Source organism: Molossus molossus, unplaced genomic scaffold, assembly GCF_014108415.1.
Source record: "Molossus molossus isolate mMolMol1 unplaced genomic scaffold, mMolMol1.p scaffold_m16_p_10, whole genome shotgun sequence".
NCBI classification, from domain to species: domain Eukaryota; kingdom Metazoa; phylum Chordata; class Mammalia; order Chiroptera; family Molossidae; genus Molossus; species Molossus molossus.
In genome coordinates, this window is record NW_023425345.1 from 73,889,371 (window position 1) to 73,897,266 (window position 7,896).

Below are 7,896 nucleotides of genomic sequence, written 5' to 3' on the forward strand. Positions count from 1 at the left end.
ATGGTGGCAGGTGGCAGAGAGCGGGAAGGTGTAGGGAAGGAAACTGAAGGAGACGAGGAGTTTGGGGACCTGGGAGCGGACCAGTGAGAGGCAGCCTGGGGTGGTCGCTGGAATGGAGTAGGCAGAGGGTCTTAAGCTTGATGGCGGATGGGGGGAGGGTCAACCTGGCCAGCTAGAAGATCCTCTTCTCTTCTGCCCGTTGTCTGCCAGGCCTGAGGTTGGCACCGCCTAGCAAGGTTGGCAGCGGGAGCCCAGGCACCATCTGCTGCTGGCGGGGAAGGGTAGGGGGAGGACAGAGGCTCAGCTGGGCTGGGGAAGAGGAGGGCCCGGGATGGGCGCGTCCCCCTTTCTTCCAGAAGGCTGAGGTGTGGTGGGGGTAGAGAAGCACACAGGAGGACACGCTGCAGAACCGGATTGTTTCCTGTTCCTTTGCTCTTGACTGTACTGGATTCCTTGGGGGACGTCGGGGTTATAAAGGAAGACTCAGGCTGCACCCCTTTAATCATGCTTGGGATGAAATAAGAACAGACCACAGGCCTCCCCCCCCCCACCACCACCACCACTATATACAAATAAAGCCTTTTGTCCCCATCCCTCCTCGGAATCTGCCTACCACGAATGGGGGTGAGACAGCTAGGACTTGGGTCGCATCTCTTCTTCAAACTGTCTGAGGGACTCAAATCCAGAGCCCCCCGAGATCCTCGAGTGGGGCCCCCCACAATGCTGAAGCAAAACCAATTTACTGGCTCATTGGGCGGCGATGCTGGTGTGGGGGTACCGAGAAGCAGAGAGAGCGGCTGTTCTCCCCGCCATACACTCGGGGGGCACCCCCCTTCCCCGCCTCGCGGAGCCGGCAGCTGTCCCTAATTAGAACGGCGGTTTAATTGGATTTATCAGCAGTTAATAGGAAATTAAGCAAAGGGCCCGAGAGAGGGAGGGCTGGAGAAGCGGGAAGGCCGGCTGTGCTGAGCTCGAAGGACGGGTGCTGGGGTGCCAGGCTAGAGACACAGGGCCCAGAATCTCGATTGAGCCCCATGGTAATGCCCCCCCACCCCCACCCTCCAGTACTTGCCCGCTGGTGGAGCTCTGGCGCGCTGGCGAAGAGCTGGTCTCAGGAGACAGAGTCGGGAACAACAGCGACCCTGTGGGGGCCCCAAACGCCCCCTACTGCCGCAAGCGGGTGGCTGAGTGATGGATAATGCTGCCTCACACTGCAAAGGTCATAAGTCTGGGCCAAGGAGCGGACTGAATTGAAAACAGACCAGAGGAGGGGCCACGTTACTAGGAACCTAGACACAACTTGCACCCTACCCCTCCTCAGTGCCCCCCACACTCTTAGCAAAGAAAGTGCCCCTTGATGTCAGAAGATTGGGCAGCACAGGATCAAGGTGATACAAAGTGATCCTCTCTTCCATCTCCTGCCTCCTGGCTGTTTGGGGGTCCCGGGAGTCTCCCTATACAGCCACCAATGTTCCTCTATGGCTCCTGCTCTTCTCCCCAACCGCTGAGGTTGGGTTTGGCCCGGTTGGCTGAGACCAGAGTGGCCCAACCTCTGCTCCACCTGCCCTTGCAGCCAAGGAAGAAAGCTTGCAGGCAGTCAAACAGGGTGCAGGGTCGACAGCTCCAGGCGCCTCCTGTCATCAGGACCTCATTATATGGCTAGGCTAACAAGGCCTGCAAGCAGGGACCCCAGCGACCTCTTTACCACACTCCACCACCGCAAGGTACAGGCAGCAGCTCCTGTATATGTGTGGGTGCCAACCTGTGAATAAGGGGGGGGGGTGTCTTTCTGTGCCTCTGGCAATTATGGGTGTCTATGCCTCTGGTGTGTGGTATGTATGTATATCTGTGCCTCAAGTGTGTGAAGTGTATATTGGTGTGCGTGTGCCCCTGCTGTATGTACCCTGAGTGTGTATCTGTATATCTTCTCACCATTCTGTTCCCTGTCCCAACCTCTATTATTTCTGTCTGTCTACGCTGCTGGGTGTCTAGGTGTGCATATATGCTTTGGCTTGCCTGTGCATTCTTCATGCCTGGGTGTGCCCCGCGTGTAGGCATTTTTGTGGGTCTCTGCATGCAGGATTGTGTATGTGTGAGAATCAGGAAGAGCCTCTAGCGAATGTGTATTGCTCTAGAATCTACACTTGCAGGTGTGTATGTGTTTCTGTGACAGTGAGTGGGCGTGTGCCTGGGTGTGAACCGCACGCCCCGGCGGGTATTCGAAAGACAGTGTGACGCAGGCGCGCTCGTGTGTGCGCGCGCCTGGCTGTTTCCCGCCCCCGCCCCCGCCCCTTCCTCTCGGATTTCTATTCCTCTCTTCTTTCCCGGCCGGCTTGGCTCCGCCGTCCGCATCATCTCCATCCATTATTGAAGGAACAGCCGCGCGTTCGCTCCAATCACATCAACACCCCCCGCCCCACTCTGTTCTGCTCTCCCTGCAGCCCCTCTGGGTGTTGGGAGGAGGGAAGCCGCGGTGCGGCGGAGACACCAGGCAGGAGCGAGCTCATGACCCTGTGCCCCGAGCTGGGCCAGGCACCAGGACGCCAGGGTCCCCGGCGGAGAGCGCTTTGCATAAACAGATGGCTCGGGCGTCTTTGTCTCGCTCGCTTGTTGGCTCTCCAAGCGGCTCCCGGCTCCCGGCTCCTCGGCTGTTTAGCTGATGCAATCATGATACTCGCAGAGCCTCAGGACCCAGAGCCCTTAATAGCGGCAGGGAGGGTCAAGGGCCCCGGGGCTCCCGAGCAGATGCAGGGCACTGAGTCTTCCCTCCTGGGCTCCGCCCCACAGCTGCAGAGGGAAGACGGAGCCCGCGCGGAGGTGACGGGCATGTGGAGGTGACAGGGAAGGGGACCCAAGGCAGTGCCCTGAGGAGGACCCAGGCTGTCCCACAGGACTGCTGCAGCCCCCCAGGAGCAGCAAGCCAGAGAATGGGGCTAGAACTGGTGAATGGGAGGGGGAAGACAGAGATGAAGACGGTGAAAGAGAGGCATTTGTAATGAGAGACACAGTGAGGTGGAGAGATGTAGAGGGAACGAGAGACAACACAGTGAGACACAGAGAAACAGCTGCAGAAGGACAAAGCCAGGTAGAGAGCTGCAGAGAGAGAGGCAGGCACAGCCAGAATGATAAAGAACAGGGAGACACAAACATACACAGAGACACAAAGATAGACACAGAGAGACAGACAGGGCCTGAGGAAGAAAAAGGCAGAAAGAAGGGCAGACAGAGAGACTAGGACAGGCAGGGGCAGAGGGCAGTCCCCGTGCAGAGACGGAGCCCTGGGCATCTGGGGCCGCCCAGCCTCACAAGAGGACTCAGCCTGAACCTGGGGTGCCCAAGGCTGACGAGGTGGGAGCGGAAATTCTGCGTCTCCTCTCCGTACCCTCCACCCCGGCCCACTGCAGGACCTACTGCCTTGGCCGCGGAGGGCCGGGTGTGGACCCACACGGTGGCGCTGACTTACCTGACAAAAAGCCGTGAGGCGCAGGGCCCACTCGGCCCCACAGGGGGCGCCGGAGGCATATCCCCCCCCGCCCTCCCCCGACAGCGTAGAAGCAGCTCAGCCTCCAGGGGGCGTCGCGCCCACAGCCCCTGCAGTTCTCTCTCTGCGCCGAATCCAGTTTCTTTTGATATGTGGCGCCACCTGCAAGCGGAGTAGTGTCCTGCGCGATTTAGCGATTTAGCGTTCAAAGTGGGTCCCGGTGGGAACCCGGCCCTCCCTTGGCCACGCCTAATCCACTGCTAATGACTTCTGGCGTCTCTCACCTGCTGGGTCAGCTTGGTCTGGAGTCTTTTTTGGTGGGAAAGTGAGGGGAGGAGGTGGGGAGAGATGGGATCTGGAACCCAAGTTCTGTGTCCCAGATCGGCCCTAGAGATCATTATCCAGAGATAGGAAGGGGCTTAAAATAGGGTCATAGCCCAGCCGTGTGGCCCAGTGGTTGAGCATCAACCCACGCACCAAGAGGTCACCGGTTTGATTCTGGTCAGGGCACATGCCCAGGTTGTGGGCCAAATCCCCAGTCGGGGCATGCAGGAGGAGGCCAATAGATGTTCTCTCTCATCGATGTTTCTATCTCTCTCTCTCCCTCTCCCTCTCTCTCTAAAATCAGTCTGGAGTCCTTGCTTCCAAGATGACCAAGAAGGAGCAATGGTTGTGCCAAAAAAGGCTGTGGCCACGTGCAGCCTATTCATTCGTTTCACCAACTGCACTCTATGTGTGCCCAAGGACAAGGCTATTAAGAGGTTCCTCATTCGAAACATAATAGAAGCCACAGCCGGTAGGGACATTTCCCTAGCAAGTATCTTCAAAGCCCCTATGTGCTTCCCAAGCTGTATGTTAAACTACATTACTGTGTGAGCTGTGCCATTCACAGCGAGGTAGTCAGGAATCTATTCTGGTGAAGCCCAGAAGGACCGAAAACCCCCACCCCGATTTAGACCTGCGGGTGCTGCCCCACGACCTCCACCAAAGCCCATGTAAGGAACTAAGTTCTTAAGGACTGAAGAAAAGTTGTCTGGAAAAAAAAATAAATGGAAATTGTACTTTGAAAAATAAAATCAGTAAAGAAGAAGAAAAAAGTTAAAACAAATAGAGGGGCTGGATTGGAGGAGGGTGTCAATGGCGGAAAGGAGAAACATCTGTAACAAAAATAAAAAAATAATTTAATACCAATCAGAAAGAATATATGGTCCTGGCCGGTTTGGCTCAGCGGTTAGAGCGTCGGCCTGCGGTCCAGAGAGACCTGGGTTCGGTTCCTGCTAGGGGCATGTGCCTCAGTTGCGGTTTGTCCCCGGCCCTGGTTGGGTCGTGTGGGTGGCAACCACTCGATGTGTCCCTTTCACGTCGATGTTTCTCTCTCTCTCTTCCTCTCTCTCCCTCCCACTCTATCTGAACAAAAAAATGGAAAAATGTCCTTGGGTGAGGATAAAAAAAAAAAAGCTGTGGTACCTGTGCACAATGGAATACTATGCAGCTATAAGAAAGAAAGATTTCTTATCCTTTGAGATGGCACGGAAGGACCTGGAGAGTATTATGCTAAGTGAAACAAGCCAAGCAGAGAAAGATAAATATCACATAATCTCACTTATTTGTGGAATATAATGAACTAAACAAACTGCTGAACAAAATTAACCCAGAGACATAGAAGTGAGGTACAGACTTACAAGCCTCAGAGGAGGAGGGGTTGGGGGGAAAAGAGATAAACTACAGAACTTACATGCATGTATGCCTGACCAATGACATAGACAACAAAGTTGGGGATGGGGCGGGGAGGAGGGTGTTAATAAGGGAAAAATGAAAAACATCTGTAACAAAAACAAATTAATAAATTTTAAAAAACATACAGAAATTTTAAAAATTCATTAATTTTTAAAAATAGGGTCACATGCCAAGGCCTGTGTGGCTCTCTGGTTCAGCATTGACCCATGCACCAAGAAGTCGCTGGTTCGATTCCCAATTCCTGGTCAGGGCACATGCCCAGGTTGTGGGCCAGATCCCCAGTGTGGGGCATACAGGAGGTGGCTAGTCGATGTTCTCTCTCATCAATGTCTCTATCTCTCCCTCTCACTTCCTCTCTCTCTCAAATCAATAAAGGGAAAAAAAATTAAACAATTTTAAAGTAAGGTTACAAAAAAGGGGCCAGAGACTGGCACCAGAAGCAGGTGAAAGGTGAAGGAGTCCCGGAGAATGAGGCAGAAGCCCAAGGCTGAAAGATCTTCAGCAGCTCTAGGAAAGGAGCATGGCAGAGGGGCCGGATGTACTAGGCATGGGTCACTGGAAGTCACAGACACAAGAAAGGACACGGGAAGGCTGGAGGGGGCCTGGAAGCAAGGGGCATGGTGCAGAAGCCAGATGTCCCTGTTGGTGTCCTGGCACACCAGCTGTGCCACATAGAACCGGATGTGCAGCCCAGCTGTGTGGTCCCTTGAGCTTGGGCTCCCAGATTGATTTTTAGTACTAGAGACTAGAGGGCTGGGTTACACAGGTGACAGGGCACCCCACTCCCCTGGCCTATGGAGTGCGGGTGCTCAGGGAAGGCCTGGCACTGTGCTGCTCTAGGCTCTGACATCCCTTCAGTCTCCCTCCTCTGCCCCACCCAGGTGTCTTAGTGAGTAGTCTCTGTCTCTTTGTTTTTGCCTTGTCTCTGACATTTTATCTCATTATCCGCAGGAGGGAGGCAGAGATTGGGACCCTGCAGCCTAATTGCAGCCGCACTTGTCAGTGCAGGGGACAGGGGAAGTATCAGGTCCAGGGAAAGGAAGAAAGCCCCCAGGAAGCCTCCTCCCTCCCTCTACCCTGAGGGCCCCAGAGGTGGGTGCACAGTTTACCGCTGTCCAAGCCACCACAGGGCTCTGGAGGGGAGGAGGGGCGCTCTGTTGGATCTGCTGCCCAGGGGGCAGCAGGGAGCAGAGGTAGGGTGGAGGTTAGCATGGGAGTGGGAGAGGTGGTTAGGGTAGGCTCCTGGGTCCCTGAAACCCCAATTCCCCAAAGATGGTGAAACTGAGGCTTCTCACCTGGACGGCTCTGCACTCTGTTTCTGTGTGTCTTGTTCTTTCCACCTTCAATATCTAGTCTTTTTCCTTAACTGTTTTTCTCACTCCATTCTCCTTTCCATCACAGCCAGAGATAGAGAGTGGCCTCCTTGGGTGGCCCCACCTTCACTCCTCCCCAAGGTAGGCAGGGAAAGCAAATTTCTCACGCCCCCAAATTTCAACAACAGACTTACTCCGCTAAGCCAGTTCAAGATTGGCTCCCCTGGCCTCCAAACACTATTCCAGGACAACCAGAACACAACTTGGAGTAACCGCCCAGGACTACAGGGGCTTGGGCCACTTTAGTTCTTTTTTGGGGACTGTCTGCCCCTCTCCTCCTTCCACTTCACTGTGGAGGGGATGGAACCAGGGCCTCCAGGACCTGCTAGTTCCTGGATGCTCTAGGGAAGCGATTTTCAACCTTTTTTATCTCATGGCACACATAAACTAATTACTAAAATTCTGCAGCACGCCCTGGCCGGTTTGCTCAGCGGTTAGAGCGTCCACCTGCGGTCCGGAGAGACCCGGGTTCGGTTCCCGCTAAGGACAGTTTGTCCCCGGCCCTGGTTGGTCGTACGGGTGGCAGCCACTCAATGTGTCCCTTCCACATCGATGTTTCCCTCTCTCTCTCTTCCTCTCTCTCCCTCCCACTCTATCTGTACAAATAAATAAATAAATAAATGGAAAAATGTCCTCGGGTGAGGATAAAAAATAAAATAAAATAAAATTCTGCAGCACGCCAAAAAAAAAAATTTTTTTTTTGCAGATCTGACAAAAAATAGGTATAATTTTAATTCATTCACACCAGACGGCTATTGTGTTGGCTGTTGTCATTTTTAAAATTTCACAATCTAAGGAAAATAGTCAGGTTTTACATGTTTTAAAAATTCTTGTGGCACACCGGTGTGCCATGGCACACTGGTTGAAAAACCACTGCTCTAGGAGTTTCAGGGCAGCACTGCAGATGCCCTTGCTCTCCCCTGCCCCCCCCCCCTCCACACCTGCATTTTTCTGAAGGTCTGTCAGTCAGCCTGTCTCATGGTGAATCTCTCCCCCCATTTCTGGATCCCCTCTCAATCAGAATCTGGGTCAAAACCTGTGCGGCCTCTCCCCAGGACCAACCCAAAGCCCCAAGTATGATGGAGTCCCCGTGGGGGATGCGGGCATCTGGAGAAGAGAATGGAGGAGTAGAAATCCCTCAGCTCCCCAATTCTTCTCCACTCTGAACCTGGAACTGCGGGAGGAAGAGAAGTGGGTGGGGGTGGGGTGAGTTGGAAGTGACAGGCTGGGCTGGGCTGGGCTGGGCTGGGCTGACCCCTCCCCAGCTAGGGGCGGGACCCCAGGAGCAGCGAGGGAGCTGAGCAC

The 7,896-nt window shown here is 54.4% G+C and overlaps 1 pseudogene; it reads left to right on the plus strand.

The window, feature by feature from the left end:
- Nucleotides 1-4,480, plus strand: LOC118623748 (annotated as a pseudogene).
- Nucleotides 4,481-7,896: the final 3,416 nt, after the last annotated feature.